Below are 24,760 nucleotides of genomic sequence, written 5' to 3'. Positions count from 1 at the left end.
AGAGGAATCAACTATACTCTACATAAAGCTCCATCACAAAGCGAAAGCATCGGCCAAGCGTACTGCCAGAGTAGGACAGGCAAATGACAGGCAATTTCTAGAATGTTTCTGAGCCAGACTTGATCTTAAATGAACCAAACAAGATTGTTGAACAGTGCTGTACTTCAGACCTTCTCATCTTGTCATGAGACATCATCGTCCATGAAATGTAAATTAACACATGTTTTGGGGTAACAATTTATTCATGGGTCTGGAAAGGCCAAAGATATGGTGACAGTAAAAGTCATATCTAAAGATATGACCTTACTATGGTGTCATGAAATGGCTCAGCAAAACAATCAGCATCAGTATGGCCTCTTCTGTCCTCATGCTAACAGTATCTGTGAATAATAATGTGGAGGACATCCACTGATTATCATACAAGGACAAATCAGGCATTGCATCAGTGCAATAAATGTTTGTCATTCACTTTCTCTTAGTGTGTGCATATTTATTTTTGAAAGTAATGTTGCTACCTGGCTTTGTATTATCAAAAAAAAATCTTATTCAACACTATACTGCTTTCTCATCAGGAAGTTCTCAGCATCTGAATGTACAGGAGCTGATTAAGGCTGAACTTTGCAAACTACCTCAGTTAGTAAATAGTCTTATTGGGCACCCAACTAGATAATCCATTTCTAAAGCAAAAGCAATGTGTATTTAGTTATTAACTCCTTCCCTTTCAGATATTAATAAACATAAAAAGGCTTTTCAGTTTTGCAAAATTCCTGCTTCTTCCAGCTTGTTTCCCATTTCAGGAGGAAGAACAGGTGTTAACTTTTTTCCTACAGGTAAGCTCTCAAATTCCCGGGGAGAGCCCTAGAGACAGGTGCTCAATTCATATTAACTTAAAAGCACAAGTACTAGCCAGTGAGATGAGACATGACAAATAATTACTTAAATATCAGTAATCTAAAACTGAAAATGAAACATTGATGGGAGAGACAAACATGAGAAAAATACAAATATATCAGGAAATGATCCAGCCTGACTGAGCATATAAGATTACACATAATTAGTAGCCAACATAACAATACTTCAGAGGCTAAAACAAAAGTAAGTTGGATGACATTCAGATAAATATAGGTCTAGTACATTTTAAAACTGAAAAATTGACCATATTTGTTTAAACAATAATACAAAATTAACAGGGAAGGCAACCTGCTTTGGGAATTAATCAAGTCCCCCCTCTCTCTCTAATGATATCTGATGGACAAGATCGTGTGTGCTTACTGCATCTAAACATCGTAAATCTGACCGTGACATACAGGAGAATTCTATTCTGATCTGGGGAAAAAAGATAAAAATACTGCAGAAAGATAAAAATTAATGAATAAATGCTAAATAGAGATATTAACGCAGAAGGAAAAAAAAATGTTTCCATGAATATGATGAGAATTAAGACAAATTTTGTAGACTTTCCTAGAGGTACCTGGAAAACAGTTATTTAAATGTTTATGAATAAACATATATCACACATTAAAAAAAAGATCATATCCTAAGTGAGAATGGATTCATAAAAAGAAACAAGCAATACAATGCATTCTTCTACCTGCAATTTTTACAATGGAAGATTTTCTTCTTTAATTTCTATTTCTCTGAAGCTCACCAAAATCTTCCTTCTTTATTCCTGTATTTTTCATTCTCCTCATCTCTTAAATTCTTGAGATGGGGAAATCCTTGTCAAAGATGCAGCCGTTATTCTCAGCATAAGAAAAATAAAAATGGGTTTTGACCTCCCATATCTGTTTAATTCCTAATGGTAATGACAGTCCATCATATAGTAAGACAATATTATGAAGATGTCAAAGTCCCTATCTCCTGCAAGTGGCAATAGCATGTATAATTTCCCATGTGCTCCATTCAGTGGTTTCTTCCCTCAATCACACATTTTCTGTCCCTGTGATAAATGTATCCCCTACAAAGCTGGCAGCACATGGTCTGGGTAAATTTCCGTTGCTAAGAATACCAGAGGTAGGAAGAACAACCTGCTTTTGTTGTCTTATGATTAGGTTATTTTCCTAGGAGGAAGGAAACCATAGCTTCTGTTTTCCTACTTCTGAATATTTTCGCATTTCATATTAGATATATGCTGAATGAAAAAAATAAGAACCCCAGAAGAGTATAGATTAGACTATGTGTTTGTATTTTCTAACTTGGAAGATGTCAAACTTCCACTAGTCTCCTTTCATTTCAGTTTTATGCTACTCCTGTATATGTCTGCTGAAGCTGGGGGGGGGGGGGGGGGGGGTAACATCCCATAATTAAATATTTTGGATGCTGAAAGATGTAGGCTCATTGTAATCTTCACACTAAGAAGAGAATCAACAGGTTCTTAAACTGCACCATATCCTTCTAACATGCAAAAATGCCAGGCTCCTCCATACTGAATAGTAGCTGCTAGATTTGGTGAACTGCACTCAGGGCACCAGAATTTTTCCTTGAACTTCTTGAATGTAGTGTGCAACTTGTACAATAAGCAGAGCAGAAGCTTAGGCAGAGACATATCTACATTTTGAATTTCAGAACATAGGCATAAAACAGATCCTTGTTCTCAAGTTGGGAGCCCTTTTGAGCATGTGTGGAAGTCTATGCTCCAGATATTTTCAGCACATGAATGAGTTCAGGAATTGACAGGAATGGGGAGTTTTACAGGGTGTTTTCTCCATTGTTGCCTAAGGTGCAAGTAGAAATTCAATGGGTAACTTCAAATTGCCTTGTCCTTACTTTTATGTTGTTGTATTTGTTCTGAATATGTAAGTAGTAGCCAAAAAAAAAAAACTCTGACTATTTTTTAAAAGAAAATATTGTGTAAATCCACTGGCTTAATACTAGAAGACAAGCCAGAAATTATACTAGATGTTTTTAATAAAATGGAAAGCAAATGTATAAAAAGGGTTGGCTTTGCACTTCAGCTGCACTCAATTGTATCAGCTGCACTCAATTGTAAAGGGATACTGGCTTCCCAAAGCTGTTATAGCATACTGAATCATGCTGTTCCCTCCCAACAACGCTTTTTCTCTGCTACCAATGTACCATTTCATTCGGGATAGCCTTATTAATAATCAAGCTGAGGAATGCACTGCATGCTCTCAGATAAGCACACAGAACAGTCGTATATCTTGCCATTGATACATGAACAATCAGCCAAGCCAATGCCTATCTCTGTCTAACAGCTTGAGAAAATATAGGTGTTGGGGTTTTTCTTATTTTAACAGAATCACACAATCGTCTAGGTTGGAAGAGACCTCCAAGATCACCTAGTCCAACCTCTGACCTAATACTAACAAGTCCTCCACTAAACCATATCACTAAGTTCAACATCTAAATGTCTCTTGAAGACCTTCAGGGACGGTGACTCAATCACTTCCCTGGGCAGCCCATTCCAATGCCTAACAACTCTTTCAGTAAAGAAGCTCTTCCTAATATCCAACCTAAACCTCCCCTGGCGCAACTTTAGCCCATTCCCCCTCGTCCTGTCACCAGGCACATGGGAGAATAGACCAACCCGTACCTCGCTATAGCCTCCTTTAAGGTACCTATAGAGAGCGAACACCACATGCAGATCTATAATAGGCAGAAACACAAGTTCTTCTGAGTGATCAGCAGCACATCCTAGAGGAAACAGCTGATTTTTCTCCGCTACCTCACAATAGAGACAGAAAACTTTAAAGGAGTAGTAAAATTCCTATTTAATGCTTAGCTTGCTTTAATGGTCTCATGTATGACGTCTTCATTTACAGTGTAAATGATATGGCAATGCATCCCTGCCCTATAACAAAAAGGGTAGGAAATATGGCATCACGTAACTTCAGCTTAATCTGTACCTCATAAAATTTTATTGACTGTGTACAGTAGGTGACTACTCTATAGCTGAGCATTTTTTCAGGTTTTTACTGTCATGATAGCCACTTCGCTAAAGCTCACAACATTCTGGTAGTGATTAACATCTGAAGAATCACTGTAATGAGGAACGTTTCAGACAGGACAATACAAGCCATATATGCAAGAGCAATTGTAAGACAGTCTTTAAATACTGTATCAGTGATATTGATACTCTAACAACGACATCCTGGTTGATTCAGGTCTCCTATTAATCTTGATATACCACAACTGCTTTTACTGAACCTGAAATCAACTAGGGGTTTTCACTGCAGTTGTCAGTACTGAGAAAATATGTATATGACCAAATTCATTTAACATAACCTATAAGGAAAAACCAGTCATTGGTATAATACTGAAGTAGTAACAGTTTCTCCAAAAACAGTTGAAAAATGGAAAAAAGATAGTACCACTTTATCAAAAAGCACAATTTATGTAACGCCCGAATTAGGATGAATAATGTAGGTGTTATTATTTTTCAAGGAAAAAGTAAATCTGTTTTTTTTTCTTTTAATTTTACAAGTAAAAAAATATATATATATTCTGAGAATGTTCAAATGAAAAGCTCAGCATTTTCCACCAAAAATATCAAAAAAGAATTGACATTTTAGTTCAGCAGCCATCTCTGCTTTCTCTGATTTTCAAATCATTTTTTCTCTAACTGAAAAAGCCTGACACACATTTTGGAAAAAATTACACCCCCCCCCCTTCCCCCCCCCCAAAAAAAAATACAAAAACAAAATAACAACAAAAAACACACATTGGTCCTGCTCATAACTACCTAGTTTCACAAATATTATGGTATGCACATGACTGATTCGGCTTTTTATTTCTGTTGCATAAAAATGTGATAGGTATTTTTTCCCCTGATAAACATCATGTCTGTTATGTCTGTTCATAAGCTATTTACTGGACAGTTACAATCTTCAAACTTTCCTGCTTATATTATATTAAGATATTAGTCTTAATATGTGTGAATCACAGACCACTTAGTTTTATTCTTTCTAGAATAAAATATACCAAAATACTAAACCATAAAATCAAAATACTGGTCATAAAATATAACAAAACACTGACAAAACCAGTTACCTAACTTACCCATTCAAACTATAAATGAAATGCTACCAGTATTATATTAGACTAAGGTGTTTTGTTTTTTCTTTCCATCACACTGAATGCTATTCATTCATTTTCTAAAATATTGATTTGTATCTGAGATTATATTTGAGAAGTCAGACTGTACACAGTGTAGAAACATAACCCAAAGGAAGTTTTATCTGAGTTTTTATCTGCTTTAAAAATAAAAGTGATTCACTCACAAGGAATAAGACGACATTTAAAAAGTAGATGTCTTTTGAACTTAACTCCTACAAATTGAGCTATTTAGTACTAATCCTCGTGCAAACACTGGAGCAAAAACCTTTTTTCTTTTCTTTTTCCTTTACTTTTTCCTTTTCAATAAGTTAAAGAGTCAGGAGAAGGAGGAACCCAGTGTGTGATCTTAGCATTGCAATTCTTCAAGCAGGACTTAGAAAAGATGCACACCTAATTCTCCAAAAGCAATTCACAGAGCCTATGGTTCAACAGTCATCAGGAATCACTTGACAATTCCTTTGAGAACTAAAAGGTTTTCCAGGAACTGTAGGTATACAAGCATGCAGAGAAATACTGTGCTATATGAAGCTCATGCTAGAATCCCTTGGCATTTAAAGATGAATCAGAAAAGTGCCTAAAAACTAAAATCAAAAGGCTCTTAACTTGTGGAAGTTCAAACTGCGAACTGCAATGACACCTTCATTCCACATGTGATGGTATGTTAATTAACATTTCTCAAACAAACAACAAAGTGCTTACCTATAAAATAGAAAACTGAAGTTCCATTATCTACTGAACTCTAAGCCCATACCTTTCACTGTTCAGAACCAGGCCCAGCCATCAGGAAATATACTGACATACATCACAATTGTCAACCTTGAATGAAGATAGGCTACCGTACGTAGAAGAATTTCCAGTCTACAAGATCCAGAAAAAAACACAAGCAATCTTGAAGATATCACATAGCTACTCTGCTAGGAGTGACATAAGAGACAGACCATGAATTTGATTTTTATTCAATGACTGTCATGTAGAAACTACTTAAACAGAAGAGAAAGTCAGGGTCAGAACTCATGTTTTCTTCCCAGACGTGGGAAGGTAACTTTACTTTGTAAGCCAGTAGCTTACAACTTGCTTGCTAAGATTCATTCCACAATGCTAGTGTACTTCATGGGACCGGTGTTATACAGTCCGTTTGACTTCCATTTGCTTTTTCTGGTCAAATAATTCCTAATCCACTGTCAGCATCAAGTATTGTCATGCCCTACTCAGGAGTCCCTTAAGAGTCAATTCCGAGTTATCCAGATAACTTTGGCATTGCCCACCACCTAATTTAAAAGCAACAAAGCAAACACTATAGAATCTAGCAAATGGGAATCACATTATATGCATTAAAATCTCACCACCACCACCACCACCACCCCCCCCCGAAAAAAAAGAGACCTATATGAATGTTCAAATTATGCAACTTTTCATTCCTCCTTTCAAAAATAACAAGGAACAAAAACCTTATTGAATTTGTTTGCATAAGTTTAAAATTACAATGACATTTCATAAGAGTTTCTTTCTTAAAAAAAAAAAAAAAGCCATAATAGCACTGTTATTACCATGGCTTTGGGCATTAAAAAGAAAAAAAAAAAAGTCAGTAAAAGGCTGTTTGGAGTCACAGAACCACATAAACACTAAAATTTGGATCCTGCAAATGAATGCACAAAAATGTCTGAACAAAGACTTGCTGAATAGCTTCAGATCTGTTAAAGTAAATGAAATTTGGGGCATCTGGATCCCTGTGCAGAAACTTCTCCAAAAGTAAACTGTATAAATGATCATCAGTAGCTTCAGCATGGTTTTTTAATTTTAAATGCTTAATATTTAAATTTTCAGGAGTTTGTACATATTTAAATTATTTAAGTAAGTTCAGAAGCTGCTTTTTCCTTCTTTTCTTCCTTCTCTCAAGATTTTCATAGACAGAATCCTTCAGAAACCCAAAACAATTCTTATGAAGCATATTATGTAATCTAAAAAAGGAGAGAAGAAAATGAAAAAGGACATACCTAGCCTGTTAATATATAACAGAAGAGATGCAGCTTCTTAAATATTATTCTATAGATAAGAACTGTATTGTACTGTTCGCTATAACCAGAATAATTTCTTTTGTAATTAAGAACTTTTAAAATATATATTTGCAATCTCTGTGCTAATGAAATGGTGTTTAGAATACTATTATGGAGAAAGGTGCAATTGTCTATCTGAAGAACCCATATTGCTCATATTTAATGAACTACTTTTCTTTCCACAGACATTTCGAACAAAAAGAATTGTGGTATTTTTGCTGTGCATAGGCAGTGACTTTCAAAGAATCAAGAAAAACTTGTTTCTTAATGGAAAAAATAGAACTTTACAAGTGCTCTTCAGTGACCTCTGAATAAGCAGAGGCAAGAACTGGTAAATCCACTTGTTTAGCAGGGACTGGAAGCAGTGTGGCTTGTTTTCTAAGGGATGTATATAGAGGTTATGAAATAAAGTTCTCTTCTTCTTGACACCCTAAGGTGAAAAAAAAAAAAAAACATTCAGTAATTTATAATTCACGAAAATATTTTTAAATTTTTCACTTATGACATGGAGTTTTTACTTCCATGATATAATGCATAACTGGAACAGTTTACTGCTTCCATGTTGTCTTTAAGGTTAACAGGAGATAGCTTTTCCTCACTACTGCTTGGAGCATTTCATCTTCTTTTCAAAATGTTTCCTGATAATTACAATGAAACAGTTTGAAATCATTGATACAGAAATGCCTTGAAACAGCAGAAAAACTTAAAATAGCCATAAAAGAATTAAAAATCAATCTTCAAAATCAAACTGATGAAAGTTTTGAATGTGACAAATAAACATTTTTAAGAATTACATCCAATGATATTTCACTTCAATATTCGTGTTTCCAAGCAGGTTTAAATATGAGTGTTTCTTAGAAGGTAAGTGATTATGTTTTCATCTTAGTAACAAACTCACCAAAATCACTTTTGCCATAAGTATCACTACCCTCATTAAAATATGGTATGTGCTACTACAGAATTATGACTTAAGTACTCAGGAAAAAAATTCTGAAGACTACAGTGTGTTATTGAATAATATTTGGAAAATGTTCTTTACTATTGCTGCCTCTAATGTACCAGCTGTTTGGATCACATAGTATTGGTGTTTCTGTAGCCTCTCAATTACTTCCTTTTTGAATCTTCAACCAGAAGGAGAAAAAAGGAAAAAAAAAAGTGAGTACAGAAACAAGCAAATAGTATGAGCAAACAAGTATACAAGTAATAAGTGCTGCTGATAAAAATTCCAAGTAACAAGAAAGCAATGGTTCTTTAACGAGATTGTCAAGTGCTAATGTGGATAAAAAGAAAATCAAATAAATTAAAACCAAACAAACAATAAACAAACAAAATCATTTTTATTCAAAAGCTGAGTTATTAGGTGCATCTGCTCCAAAAAGAGCAAATTCATATATAAAGCTTTAAAAATATATATATTCAGATTCCTTGAGCTCATATATTCCATGTTACACCAATAGAGGTATATAAGGTAACTTGAGATGAATTATGAATTTCAATGCAACTTATACATACTGTATTGCATGACTTATACATTATGACATATAAGCAGAAATTAAAACATTGCTCTCCAAATAAATAAGTGAAATGTACTGTATCAACTCTATAAATAACAAGGAATAATTCTAAAATTTAAAGCTTCTTGAAAGCTTTTGCTTGCTATTTATCTTCCAAATATTACACAGGATATACATATGCTACAGATTCATAATATTTCTAAAGCCACTCAATTAGTATGATAAATATCAATAAAAACACATTAATACATATTAAAGTTGAGAGTTTCAGAAACTGATAATTTAAGGCAGATTCACTTGGAGAACAGATTCCAGTGGGATCTTGAAATAAACAAGCAAAAATGTTTAATGAGGCATAAGAGAGGTCTGTTTCAGTATGACACATCTCAGAGATACTGATTCACTTCTCCAGTGACAAAACCAAGGGTGTTTAATTCACAGCCTGTAGAAATATTATTGGAGGTGCTGGACAGAAAGCGTAGAGAAGCAGAAGGTAAAAACATTTGATCTGAAGAACAGAGATACTGAACACTTTACATTCCTCTCTAATTTGCAGAATATTTGACTTTTTTTTTTTCCTTAATAATTACCTTATCTTTTCCATGAAAGGGAAGGTGTTTATATTCTTTGTGACTAGAATGTGATCCGGATATACATATGATACTTGCACAGTATATATATCCTTCCACTCTGATCCCATCTATATACCAGAAATCAGCACTAATTTTATCAAGAGTTAGGTTTTAGATTGATCCCTGGCTACATAGATATTTTGTTGTACTGAGTCTAAACAGTAAAACATTGTTAGCTAATGTGATAATTATCCCCTAATAAGTTGTTCACTAATTTGATAATTAAGTTTTAATTACTGAATTAGAAGCCTCTTACGAAAAATTGAAAACTTGTTTTGGCAGGAAAGTACGAGCTATGCATCCTACTTATCCAAACCCTATTTATGGAATAAATATTAACTTGTAGAAATCAACTCCTACTTCTTATCATCTCTTCTTATATAATTTTCTAGAACATGGCCAAGCTTTTCCAGACAGAAACATCGTTATACCAGAATACAGTCTCGTTCAGCATGACCACAGTATTAGCTTTACTTTTTATTTATTTATATGGGTATACTTAAAATATATATGTATTTGAAAAGTTTTTAACTGTTTTTTCCATTATGAAGTCCCATCTGTAACAACAGAGGTCTAGACAGTGAAAATACTCCATGCTTTTATTCTACCATACTTGTTTTAAGAAGAAAGCATTTTTCAACCTGTATGTTAAGCTTCTTTTCATGTTCAGGACTTTTGGTTTGTTTCTTTGTTTCAACCTCAAAAAGATAGATTTTTATTTTTTTTATTCAAGAGGAAAAGTGTTCCCTGGACCACATGTACAATATAAACTAATTTTTCAAGGATTCTGTATCTTAAAACTGGATTTGTCAATGTCTAACAAAAACGACCTCTTAATCAAAGGACATTTTGCTTTAGATAGATAAATGGGCTACCTAACTACCTTTTTCACAAAACTAACCTTTGCAGCCTCTGTTTTCAGGTATTCTAGAACATAGAATTGGGTAAGGTATTGACAATATTATTTTAACTACTTCCATTTGGAAAACAGTCTAAATATCACCAAAATAAATAAATAAATAAATAAATAAAATCTGCAAGACATTCTAGTGAACAGTGAAATATAGAAAATACTTCTATGACAATATCTTGCATGTTGCATCTTGTTTTAACCCACTTTGGGGGACAGATGAATGCACTGAAATTGAAGATTAAGACACCTATACTTAAAATCCCATAGGTACTCTCGGAGTCCAAGTTCCTGCTGTATTCTGCGGATCTTGGAGTACAGTTTAGCTCACATGAGCCCAGTCATCTAGGACTCAATGCAACTCAATGCATACATCCTCATACAGGCTACCCGAAAAAACTGAAGCTACCCCTCCTGGTCTCTGGTACAGTAAAAAGTATGTCTTTCCCAGGTCTCATGTCTTATCTATGTAGGTGGCTCTGAAGCTCTGAAATACAAATAGGTCTCAAATTGTGTTAGACCCTTACTCTTATGCAGCTGACCAGTACATCTCACTCATTCTGTTTGTTAACTTCCATTGACTAAAGGGGAGTTCAGGCACTTAGCAAATACGTATCTGAACCTTGAACCAAACTGTGCTCATTTCAAAAGTGACTTAATAGAACTGGAAAACAGAAAGAGAAGGCAACAATATACAATGGGTTTTATAGCAAGAGTGAATGAGAAAGGATACTTCAGCCTGGAAAAGAGAAAGCTTGGAACAAATGAGCTCTGCAAAAACACTGTGTCCTGCAAAAGGTAAGCAGGGTTTTCTTGTTTACTTAGAAGAACTAGAGGGCCTTACTTGATGCTAGTTATAAAGTATTCAATACTAATTTTCACTCTTTGCAGAGACAAGAAGGAGCTTTCAGTGTAGCACAGTGGACATATGCCCCCACCTCCTAAGGTGGCTTAAAAACTAATAACATTACAAGACAAAACAAGTCAAAGAAATATAACCTCCATGCACAATCCTTGTAATCTAGGCTGATGATCTTGCAATATGAAGAGCTATAGCTTTACCTTCTGGAGGCAGGGAATTTTGCCTGAGATAAAGAAGCGAACTGCAGCAGACAACTTTATGTAATACAGGTTTATCTAATAGGTGGCTTGTAGGCTGAGAGAGAACATCTTCGAAACTGTTATCTGAATTCTCTCCATTTCATCTTTATGGTATAGAGATGCATTTCTTCATCAGAAGTAGCAATTTGTCTAAAAACTTCAAGATTTTTCCAACACAGATGACAGATATAGGCCCTAATATTTTTTCCTTTATTGAAGTATAGTAGAATTGAAATGTTGTTCAAATTTATTACACAGAAAGTTCAGAGTCAATTGTATTTAATGCCTTGAAAGCGTCAAAATACACTAACATTTTTATCCATTTCAAAAGCCCTAACACCTATAATTAAGAGGAACTTGATTGACCAAGTTATTTCCTTTTATTTAAATCTTTATATTAATACAAGTTTTGCTCTGTTGTGGCATTAACTATTTTTCTTTTTTAATATGGAAAAACCCTTAAATCATTTTTGTTTTTCAACAAAGCAACAAATTATTTAGGTTATATTATAAGATTTCAGTGTAGGAAAAGAAGGGACCAAAAAATCAATTTTATGATGTAAACTTTGGACACCTTTTAAGACCAAAAGGCACCAGCTTTTTGAATACATGAGTCTGGCACAAACAATTGGTCATCTGACAATCATCATTCAGAAACTGTACTGCCCTCAGAAAATCAGACTTTGTTACGTTCATGCTTTGTGTGGCAAGTAGCAGCTTAAATTTACTACAGACACTGAATATGACCATTTTCATTTTTAAAATGTTCATTTAACGTTTTATGGGCTTTAAAGATTCACGTCTGCCACTCGTTAAGCCCCAGTGTTCTCTCTCTAACAACTCTAAGCCAGAGGGTTAGTTACGTTGCACTGGTTTCAATGTTTTGCTGTAGTTTAGTTTTAATAAATTATCACCACCCCAGTAATTTAAGATTATTTGCAATCTCAGTTACTACTTAAAGTTAAGGTGTAAAGTCAATTGTGGGTAGAACAGCAAAATTCAGTTGCCTGAAAATAGACATCTACTTCAGAGAGCCTAAAATTATTTCAGGGTGCAACCTGTACAGGCTGGCAGACATGGCAAAAGACTCAGTGGAGGTGCAAGCACTTTTTAAACTGTGGCTGGAAGCAACATGTCTCATAGTATCTATGTTATGGCAGCTGAATCCCACTCTCTGAGATGAATTCAATTTCATCTACTGTTACTTTTTGTTTTGTTTCACTTTATTTTTTGTTTGGTTTTGTTTCATTTTTAATAAGGTATATGTCGCTTTTGGGTTGGATATTTTACATGGCCTTCCTTAAGACGAGATGAATTTTATCCTGAAAGAGATCAGAAATCTTCCCCGCTGTTCCTTGTTGAACGTAAAAATCCAACACTTAAATACTCTTACATAACCCTTAATGATATCCTGCAAGTGAACATCATTAACTGTTGTTCACTGAAGAGAAATTAAAACGTTATTTCAGCAGCCATTCTGAAGATGATATAAAAAAGATGTTTACAAAGTGCTACTGCCCAGTTTCAGGTACATCAACCTGCATACACTTCAAAAGAAATTAACTTTGTCTATGTTTGCAACCTTTCACACTTTTCAGAAAACTAAGATATCAATACCTGACATGAACTAATCTAATAACTAGCAAAAAAACAAGTTACATAAAAATGGTCACCTTCTGATCCAGTTAAACAGAATTTATTCCCTAAACTTCAGTTTCTTTAAGGCAGTATACATGCATTGATATAAATAAAACTAATTTTATTTAGATTAAATAATATTTAGTCTTTTGGAGGTACGTTGAAAGGATCTGTAAAGATAGAGCTTGCGTACTAAAAGTCATACAGGTGATACAGAATACATTTATGTGTACAGAACTCATCCTACTAGAAGACTGTCAAAGTTAGTATGACAGTTCCTACTGCAGTCAAAAAGAAAGGCCTGTGCAGAGACTGATTCAAAGATAGGTAGACTGATCAGTTCTTGTTAAGTCTCCTTTTTCTTCCTTCTCGTTATAGAGGGAGTTTAGATAATATGAGTTATATTATTACCCTTTGAGCCTCTTTGCTGATGATTCTCTGCAAGTATGTACCTGCACATGAGTACCTAAGATACATACAGACAACCAGATAACAGACTGTAGAGGTCCTACATTTTCTAACACAGTACAGTTGTATATTCATTATTAAAAAGAAGCAGAATAAAGTTGTCATGTATATATATATATCATATAAACTAGATTTAAATAAGGTATTAAATTATTAGACTATAATTGCTAATGATCACTTTTGAGAAAAACATTTTTTCTAGCCCTTCATATTGATGTATACAAACCACGACTGTGCCTTTATAATTCAATTCAAATATGTAATGAGTCAGACCTGTGGAAAGGTCTGTTCAGAATGAACAGTGACAAGTTAGTTGAAATTCTGCTCATGCCATGGGAACAATGAAGCATGACATTTTGTCTTTTAAATCCGGCAACAAGTTTACTGGAAAAGAAATAAAGATCATTTAATCATTTATTCTGTTTTTCAAAAAGGTGGCAATATAGATAGGAGAATTAAACATTTACATTTTGGGGGGGAGGGTAAACTATTTCTTTGCCTTTTTTTTTTTTTTTTTTTAGCTTTTTTCTAAATTTATTTTGTACCCTGGATATTCATTTACTTGTATCTTTTCCTTCATGGGAGTCTATGCATAGCCACCTCTGAAAAGCTTCTCTAATATTTAAGATATTTTTTTAAAAATACTTTTTCTTCAGTTGAAATTGAATCTCCAATACACATTTTTCATTTTACCTATGTTGAGGTATTTACCCAAGAATAAAACAAATTAGAAGTATGTGTAAAAAACAAGGTAATTGTTTCAAAATCTTCAGTGTCTTCAGATATTTTGTTTCAAACTAACCTAAGTTGTGAATTAGTTTAAAAATAAAATTAAAATAAAATAAAATATAAAATAAAATAAACATTCTAACATGAAATAACCTTTTTACAATTCTAATTTCTGCAGCCCATATCTGGATCATCATAAATTGATAGTTTAAAATTTATTTACTTCAAAAGCAACAAAAGATTTAAACATTTCTAAACATATTTGAACTCAGTTTTCCATTCTGAATAGTTCAGCTCAAAGATCTCGTACTCCAGGCTAGAAGGTGCTAGTTGCTTTCCTCTTGTATGACTTTAGCAAATGACAATTCTAAGTGGAAAAGACCAGATACAGGTGATTTTCCCATGTGCTGTCCCTTACAGATGCTATTGTTGTTGGTGGACTCACTGTCAGTAGCCTTAGAGAATCCTTCAAATAAAATACTTAGTATAGTCTTACAGAATGAATTGACTAACAATCTGTTGCTGGACAGCACTTGTGCAGCATCAAGGCTGTTCGTCACCCTGCTGCCTTGGTGATTAGACTGGGGATGGGCAAAAGTTTTTGACCCAAATGACCAAAGGGATATTCCATGGCATCTAACATCATGTTCAACAATAGAACCAGGGAAATTGTTTTCCAAAGTAACCATCACTCAGAGATTGGATGGACATGTGTCTCACGATGGTGTGGGACTGTTTTTGCATCACGTGTTCTTTTCTTTTTTCCCCCTCCTCTTATTAAACTCATGACCCATGCGTTACTCTTTCTTGTTATTGCCCTTCTTGTTCTTTTCCCCAGCCTACTGAGGGGTTGGGTTAACCAACACAAGATTCTCCTCTCCATCCTACCGGTGACCATTGCAAGTGATCTTTGAAGGGCTCCATTTGGACATGCACATATTTGTCCTTCAATTTAACCGCTTGGGTTTGATTGCAACCCTGTGCTTCAAGGTGATGGTTGCATCTTACAAATACTTATCTTGGTCACACGTGAATAACACCCAGAACTGCTACGTTAAATTGATTCACTGGTGAGGATACACTGTAAATTCCTTGTAGTGTTGTGTTATTTATTAATTTCTGCTATTTAAGTATTGTGTATTGAATTATTACTGCTGAGGAAAAGGTTGCCATAATAAATACAGTGAATTGAGAATTCAAGTGCTTGATAGTTTGTGTACTGACAAAACAAATAAATTGAGGGTTACATGTACCTTGCAGAAAGTATCTCTAAGTATCATTAATGATCTTTCCTCCCTCATTTCCAACTTACTGATTCCATGTTATTCTATTTGCATTCTTTTAGCAGCTTATTCGTTTCCCTGTTCCTTATACATCAACATTCCTTGCTTCAGTAGGTTGCCAATATCCATCAATACCTTTGTATCTAAAAAGTATCTATCTAAAAAGTTGTTTTGTTTAAGAACCATTCATTTGGTTCATTTTTAGGCTTAAAGCCTGGAAAATACTTGCTTAATCTTTTTGGAAATTTCTTTGGATATTGCTGATCAATTATTTCACTGTTTTCAAACCTCAGATGACTGCCAGTTTTTATAGAAATTTAGTTAAAAAAATAATAATAATAAAAAGACAGAACTAATCAAAACTTGGATCAACTTTTCTTGCTTTACTACTCTCACTATGTTTGTAGGAAAGTATAAGAAAGTATGTGCAGTCATAGGCCAAATCAATTCCTGTTCAGTCAAACCTATGATATTAATCAAAGCAAAGACAAGCTGTGAGAAAAAGACTTTTTGGAAATCACAGTTGCAGCAATATGATCTAAGCATTACTTCTTTCAGTAACTAATATACATTGTGGTTGCCTCTACCCTCCTCTTTCAACTCCAAACTTGTCCTCTGCAGTCAGATCCCCTGATAGTACAAACATATTGTATTCCATCCTATAAACATTATTCGTCAAGGTATAGATATGAATTATTGGGAATTGATACAGACACAAACTTAGAGCAGAATGAGCACCCCCATCATATGTGTACTACTGAAAGGTGCATTTGATAAAAGCATTTCACAAATATACATTTAAGAATTAATTCAGTTTGGCTGGGACATAAGCACTCTCACCAGCAGAAGGACCATTAACAAAGGGCAGTAAAAAGCAAATGTAATACCGGTCCTGAAAATCACTATTAGGTTCAACTCTCTTAATTACTTGAGAGAGGGTAAAAAGCACATTAATTACATTAACACAGCACCTGAACTGGAAGGTACTGCATCTTCTACAGAGAGTGTAGGAATAACACACAACCAACAAGACAGATTCAACTAACAAATCAACAACAACAACAACAAAAAGTGTGCACACTGGGGTGAAATAAAGTCAAGGTATTATCAAAGATATTTCATTTAAATAATTAAAAGCACAATAAAAAGCATTTATCTAAAACCTAGTTGCGATGTTTCACAAACCTGCAATACAGTATGTCAGAGTGGAAGCATTATATCAAAACCTATAGGGATTATGACTGTAAGAAGAATCTACCTGAAGCAGTGTACATAACTAAATGCCTAAGGGGAGAGCAGAGAGTAGGGGCGAGAAAAATAAACCCAGAAGAGCATCAGAATAATGAACAGCTGGGAAAGTCAAGAAGACCTGCAAAAGTCATGGTGCTGCAAACATTGTGTGGTGTATTCAAAAACTCTCTAAGCACATTCTTTTCAATTAAGGGCATGGGAGTATGCTCTTAAGCTTTCTATAAGGAAACTACTATGATTCTTTTGTTTTGTTTTGTTGGTTGTTTTTGTTACAAAAAAAAAAAAAAAAGGCACTCTCATAATAACCAATAGAATGTTGTGGAAAGGACAAATACCTGTTTTAGAAGCCACAGACTGAAGGGATTTTCCTGACACACACACAACTTCATTCCTCTACTACTCATGCAACCATTGCACTTCCAAATTGCAGCCCCTTTTCTTCTCATGTGAAATAAAGATGTTTGCAGCCTCTTTTTAAATTCATCCAAACACCTCTAAAGAACAGTTACCACTTACCAAATGAATCTCTCCTAGCTGTTGCCTCTGTCGGTGACTACTTCGTTTTATCACTGCATTAAATCCCTGCCCATCTCTCCCCCAAACTGCCACTTAAGAACACACAAGAAAGCCCGCTCCATTTTATCTGCCTCCAACACTTTCTCACTCTCCAGTGTGTGTACAGAGTCCAGCAATGCATTTCTTAGGGACAGAGGTGAGAGTTACAAGCTGCACCAGAGCTGTGGAGCCAATCCACATCGGAGGATGGCTGGGACTAAACATATCCACTTGTGGCCTTGCACATATTTGGCAATCTGCCTATCTTGTGACTAGGCAAGACCATCTATAACATATATGTCATGTGGGCTGCTAAGCAATTCTATTCACAATATCAGGTCATTTAAGAATAAATTATCATAAGCAGAAATGAAAACTAACATCAGCTTGGCAAGCAAGATTTCTCAGCCCAACCTTGACAAAAACAGAATCCATAATAAGATAAAGGGAGAAAAACTGACAGTTCAAAAGAGTCTAAGTAGACATCTTTAAAACCCGTACTCTCAAGAACAGCCTAAGTCTATAGTGTCTACACAAGCACAGGTACACCTTGTCATTCCAAGTGACCTTGTGAAACTTCTTTCATGTATTTAATATATCATAACTCCTCAAGCCTGTAAAACATGTCAGGAATTGAAGAATGAGTTACTACTGAGAAGAATAAGGTAAATACTGTGACAGACGGACAGTTGGAAGGAAGGAAGGAAGAAATTCTGATATCTTCCTGTCTTAAAAACAGATAGAAATCAACTTTGCTATTTCGTTCTATAGGTGGTTTGAATTTATCTGCAGTGATAATCTCCTTTTTCTGCTTATCACAGTTTAACCCTTATAAAAATCTCACCTTCTCTGAAGGGTACAGAAATTTTATCACACAAAGCAATTGTTTCTATAAATGCAGAGACACGTGGGTGGCTCTGTAACTAGGCTCATAAAATAGCTCCAAATCAACATTTGGACTGAAAGGAGGCCATCAAGAAATTAAGGAAGTGATAACAGGTAGCAAAAACACTATGTGCAAATGCTCCCTCAATCAAATGTTCAAGTCCAAAACCAGAATTCATGTCCCAAAAGAAAGAAAATAACCTGACTAGTAATACTAGTATATTGGCATTTTTTACAAAGAGAGAAATAGAGCAGTTGATAGTATGGTAGAAATTACTGTGGTAGAAGTGGTTTGGAGGATATGTTACCAAAGTAGAGGATATAAATGCCAAAAGAGAATATACGAGAGGATACATACTCTATGAAGTTTTGGAATACTCTTACTGTGTACAGAACCACTTCTATTTAGATTTCTAGTTGTTTAAATAACTGATTAAAACATCATGTTTTCTTCACTTCTTTGTTAACAAATTAAGTTGATAAATAGCTTGCATATTACACAGCTTTCCAGCTTTCTCAACTACTCCAGTGTTTTTCTCATGTTTTATTCTAGATTTATTTTCCCTATCCATAATATCTGTTTGAATGATCATCTCTTAAGTTCCACTAAACTGCTAAAGTATTTCTTCTATACACAGATATTATGATATTGGTTCTGTGAACTTTATTTGGATCAAGGGAAAATTTACCAAGAGTTTTTCTTTCATTACACCAGCAGTTCATCACAAAAAGTGAAGCATATATTCTTCCTCTAGGAGGACAAATTGGTTAATGCCTTTGCAAACAATGGTTGTGAACCATAAAAAAATATATACTCCAATTTCATAACCAAACAAGAGACTCCTTCAATTGTTCATTACTTCCTTTATCTTCTAGACATTTTTTACACAATGGATGTTGTTGTTAACAATTTCTTTTTTAAATTTACTTGAATAACATCTAGGAATGAGAATGTGGTTTGATGAGGAAAAATTTATAGTGCAAAGCAAGCTGTTTATGCAAGATGGTTGTAATGATATCTTATTGCTTTGGCCCACTGCCACTATATTAATAATGTATCTTCAGTGTGTTCCTTATCGATTATATATTAGCAGCAGTTATATACTAAAACCAACAACCTAAGGCAGGTGTCTGGCAAAATTTTTTAATAAATGACACTCAAGCATGTTTTTCTAAATAGATCATAATAGAGTGCTCAGTATATAGCATCATTTAATTCCTCATTATAACAATGGTCTGACATTCTAAACCCAGAGAGCCAGTGTAATTATAGGCAGCGTAGCATCCCTGAGGATGTTTGAACTGTAGCAGTTGGAAGCTAGAAATAAACACAGCCATACAAAAAGTACCTTATCTATTAACATTACTATTCCACTTTAAAACATTATCATTGCTAGAGCCCCAATATCATAAAACAAGAGAAATAATTGCCTAAGTTTTTTTTTTCTCTCTCTTTTTGTACACTTCAGAAAACTGAAGTGCTAGTGAGTCAGCCCAATATAAACATAAGTTATGAACTACAGTAGGAAAGCTATGTTGGTCAGGAGGTTTATTTATCTTTGAAGAATGCATGGTTATTAAATGTAGTAGTTTCCAAGTATTACAGAAATATACACAGCCTCAACCTAATCACAAGTCCTAGTACAATTTCACAAGGTTAAGAAAAATGAAAGAGAGTAGATTGTCCTATTTGATTTGAACTTAAGTGAAAAAGTTGATTCAAGACTGTTCTTTTCAATATAATAATTAAAGGAAATAGCAATCATTTCCTAATGGCTGCCGAGAAGCATTGAATTTTTTGGTTATTTTCTCTTTCTGATCAATGCTATTGCCCAGGGAGACTTCTCTTCCTAAAGGTGCTATTTTCTTTCTCAATTAAATGGCAACTCTTCTCTGGGAAAAGTAACCATCAGTGTAAAGCATGTCTGGTCTGTGCACCAACCCTTCTCCTTCGTCTCTTTGGGCCCTATACAGTGGTGGGCAGGAGCAGCTAAATTACAAAAGCTTCTAACAAGATCTACAAATCCCATGACTACTCAGCTTTCAGATCGACCTCCTTCTTAGTGTGTTACACTTGCCAAGCACTGTCCTCCTTCAACAGTTTTAAAGGCTCATGATGCTACAGTTTCCCAGTGCCTGCTTTCTCCCCAGGTGGGACTGCACATCACACTACCACTACTGAAGGACATATTTCTGAAGAATTAAAAGGCTCCTGACTCAAAATAATACTCATAAATAAGTATAAAAATACCTTATAAACAAACACAAATGGCTGTTAACTGAATCCTAATGTTTAAATGAATGATGCAGTTTAATATTATTTTAATCTTTCTTAAAGCAAAATAATACAGCAATTCTCCCCACTTTCATTACAGCTGGGATGATCCCAACATACAAAGGATCAACATCATTCAGTTGTTACAGGTTCTAGGAAAAAATAATCTCTCTTTGTGGACACTATAATTTTATACAAACTCCTTTAACTGCTAGTGTATATAAGATGACAGGCAATCGTGACAAAAGTGTCACTCAGCTAGGGATTCAGTTAATGATCAAGTAAAACGCTATTGTGTCTCAGATTAAATATCTGTATAGCTCAATATCCTGTCCCCACAAATAGACAGTCATGATAGCCCACAAAGAAAGCATGCAAGGCCATGCACGTAGAGATCATTTTACCAATCTCACATGTTCTAGCAAGTCCTTGGCTTCCAGAGGTTCATTTTGCTGAACCAGAGGTTCCTTTGGGCAAATCCATGGAATAAAAACCCATTAAATACGGTCACTGTTTGAATATATGTGAACTTCTGTTACCTGCAATGTTCTGTGGCAAGAAACTTGCTGTCTTTTAGAGTCATTTGATGTCTTCTGGTTCTTGTATTGGAAGAAAAGGTGAACAGTTATTCTACACTCACCTTTATATTCACCTTCTCCATGTTAGTCATTATTTTACAGTCCCCTATTATAAGCCCATTCAGTTGCCTCTTTTTTTGTAGGTTAAGAGAAGTATCCTACTGAATTATTTCTTACATGGAAGCCATTCAGTATCTTTGATCTTCCTTTTCTGAAGCTTTTCAGAACTAATATACCTCAACTAGATATTAAAACTATCAAAACTATCTTTTAACTATATAACTATAAAGACAGTTCAATCAGCCTTTTTGAGAAATTCATACAACAGTTATATATATATATATATTAGGCTTGTACAGAGACATAAACACACTAGTATCTATAGAGTGATGTCTGTTTCTTATCCTGCCTGTACTTGTTTGCTAATTGCCTTCCAAACAACACATTAAAGGTGCATTTACAGTGCCAACAACTCTCTTGCCATTCTAACCCCTACCACCTTTTATTTCTCCTGTATGAATAGAAATGTTTTTCTGCCACTGCAGCTAATCCCACTGTTCCAATATGTATGAGGCTCAGTGCTTCGAAAGGCCATATCTGGCTTCAAAACTGTCATGATATATTCTGACTGAGAAAGAATGTACTGGAAAAATTAATTATAAATGTTAACAAAAATAATAGAAGACTTGATAGCTGACGCTCATGAATAAAAATTCTACATATCTGTGTACTGAAGAACAACCAAGTTAGGTATTCACCAGTTACCTCCTGCAGAGAATCCCAGACTCCATTATCTCTGTTATCAGCTTTTTTTTTTTTTTTTTTTTTAAATAGTGACATAAGGCAATTCCTTTTACGGATAATAAATATAATAAAAATAGCAAAAGCCTACTTTTATCCCCGAAAACCTATGGATTCTTCCAAAGGAGAAGGTAAATGTTACAAAGCAAACCACTAGACTTTATGCAGTTGTGATCATCAACAATATCATACTGTTTTATTACCAATTAAGTATTCCCATTTTTAGTATTCTCCTCTACTTAAATGCCTTATACTATCACCAGAACTGGAGACTCAGGACACTCAACAGACTTGTCTGTAATGTATGTGTGGAGGGCAAATATTTATACAACCGAACAGAAAATATGGTTCAGCAAAATAAATTGTTGCTTGTAAAAGTCTCTGTGGAAACAATCCTCTTGCTATGTCACCCAAGCACGTAGGCTTCCTCTTTATTGATCTGGAGATATTTATATAGGTTATTTTCCTATGCAATTTATCCAGTGGCCTCAGACTCAGCAATGGGCATTGAAAAAGAAACACATTAAATTATAACACTTGTAGCCTTATTCTTTATGTATGAGTTGGGGACTGAATTTCAAGCACTTGCTCTACATCTTTAACTAGAAACAGTCTCTGCTTTTTGCAGCCCAGATATATATTGGAACTTAAGCAGTATGCAGCTGCTAACAAATAATATAGCACTGAAGAAAATAGGTAAAAAATAACTGAAAGGTGGCCCAGAATGCTTTATTATTTTAATTATCTTTATTTTTTTTACATAATTTTAATTATAATAATTTTAGATTGTATTTGTGCTATGCTCACTTTTCAGTGGAGGGCAAATTTGCTTTTGCGTTTTCTCCTTCTTTCATCGGATCATAGCCTCTAAATGGCCAATAATGGTATAAAAACTTCCCAGAGTGCCTTAAGGTAGAACCACTGTCTGCTACAAATTTGTTTCATTGACCTTTGGTGGGGTTTACATAAAGGAAAGGTTTAGACAGTCAAATGTAGCTTAAAATTAACAAGAGCGCCTGTGAAAGATACAGCTGGCAACCACACTCTCTTTTGTTTTGCACTGTTGCAAACATGGTTGTTGCAATAAAAATAATAATTTTAAAAAGTATGAAGTATATAAGCAAGATGACCACCATTCCTTAGAGACCACTAAACATGGAAATAGAAAATTCAGTACTATAAAGAAAAGCTTTTTGGTAAACAAAACACAAAACACAGCGTTTTTGTGCAGGGCTCAATGCACCTATACATTCAGTTGAGCACGAGTTTAATGTTGGGTCAAAGGTGTTTTATTTTAAGGAAACGAAAAACTGAACCCTATTCTTTCTATTAATATTCAAATAATCTCTTCTGAATTCAACAATCTTTTAGTGAAATTGAAGGATTTTTGAAATCATACTGATGTAGTTTGTTAAATAAGGCTTATTCGAAAAATATACACTGAGTTAAGCAGATGCTTAAGTGTTTTGCTGATTAAATAACACTATGTTCTTAGGCATACCTTCAAGAATGGAATTTCTTAAACATTATCATTCCTTAAATTTTAGCCTGGGATCTTATGGGTTTACTTCTCTAGACCCTATTAAAAATAGTATTAACAAAGAAATACGTAATTAAACAGAAGAAGCACCTAAACAGAAAGTTCAAATACAAGATGAATTTTTCTTTTTGTATCTTATTAATGTAAGAGTGAATGACGAAAACAGACCTACAGCTTTAAAATTACATTGCAGTAATTGTTGAATGAACAGAGCTTACACTACACAGGGATTCACTCAGACAATGAACTTCAATAAAACATTTTTCTTCTATAGCCTGAAACATTTGAATTAAAAAAAAAAAAAAGAAGAAAAAAAATGTTGCCTTGGTCATCTTGCTTTTTATATAAATATATATATAATATATACTGAAAAGACATAGAATGTTCTCTAGAGTTCTCTTCTAAACCACAGAATAAATTCAAATGTTTAAGTTCTTCTAAGAATGTTAAGATCCATTTACAGAGTAAATATATCCATTAGCATTTAAACTACAATTGCTGAAAGTGGATTTAAACTTTAGGAAACACTCTATTATTATTTACTGATACCGCTGAAACCCCTCAATGAATGATAATCATCTTGACTATGTGTAACTTTTGGGATAAGTTAATGTCTCTTAAATTTCATTTTTTATTGCTGAGGTACTTTTCATTATCTTTAGGGCCTCCTGCACAAAATTACTGCAATCTTTATTATCAACTCATGAGTTGCTTGGCAGACCTTAATAGCTGGCTTACAGTGATCTGTTGGAAGAGCTAAATGCCTTTTCCTTTTTTTTTTTTTTTCCATCCCAGGAAAGAGAAAGTATTCTGTATGAGACAGAAAAAATCCCAGCTGTCCCATGAATGGTGCTGGTTATGAAGCGCATACAAGCTATACCCAATACAGGGAAAAATAAGATGCCACCCTATCAAGGTGTAGGCAGCTAAATTCCCGATTACACCAAGGCTAAAATTCCTAAAACATTTTCTTAACTATTTAAACACTGAATTCTCCTTCAAAACATAACTTGAATTGTCACTGTCATCAAGAATTTGACTGAACCTCTGGCAGAGTTATGAAGTGGAATAACACTGTCTTAAGATGCTGATTTAGCAGATGTTAATATTTTAACATCACCACTATAGGGCTCTGTACTTCCATTTCCACTTTCTATGAAAATGCTTTTTCTTTGTATGACCACAGAAGATCAAATTACCTGGGATAGAGGTTCCAAGTCTTGTTTGGTGAAAGATTGTTCAAGTCCATGTTTCTTGCCATGCAGGAGAAACTCCTATCTTGGAGCATGATCTAGGCTAGGAGTATGCACATGTGTAGTATCCTCAGTATAACACTTGTATAGAATAATGGAATAAACTCAGCCAAAGAGTTGTAAGAGAAAGTACAGGTTTCCTAACCTACTCATTAGCAAGTGCAGATCATCATAGAGTGGCTCAGGTTGGAAGGTACCTTGAAGATCATTTAGTTCC

The 24,760-nt window shown here is 34.5% G+C and overlaps 1 protein-coding gene across 11 annotated transcripts in view; it reads right to left on the bottom strand.

Annotated features, from left to right (window-relative positions):
• Positions 1-24,760, bottom strand: part of GRIK2 (glutamate ionotropic receptor kainate type subunit 2) — a 411,583-nt gene that overhangs the window by 284,854 nt on the left and 101,969 nt on the right. The window lies entirely within an intron of this gene.

Source organism: Anser anser, assembly GCF_964211835.1.
Source record: "Anser anser genome assembly, chromosome: 3".
Lineage (NCBI taxonomy): Eukaryota > Metazoa > Chordata > Aves > Anseriformes > Anatidae > Anser > Anser anser.
The sequence above is the reverse complement of the archived record's forward strand: the minus strand, read 5'-3'. Positions and strand labels throughout refer to the sequence as shown.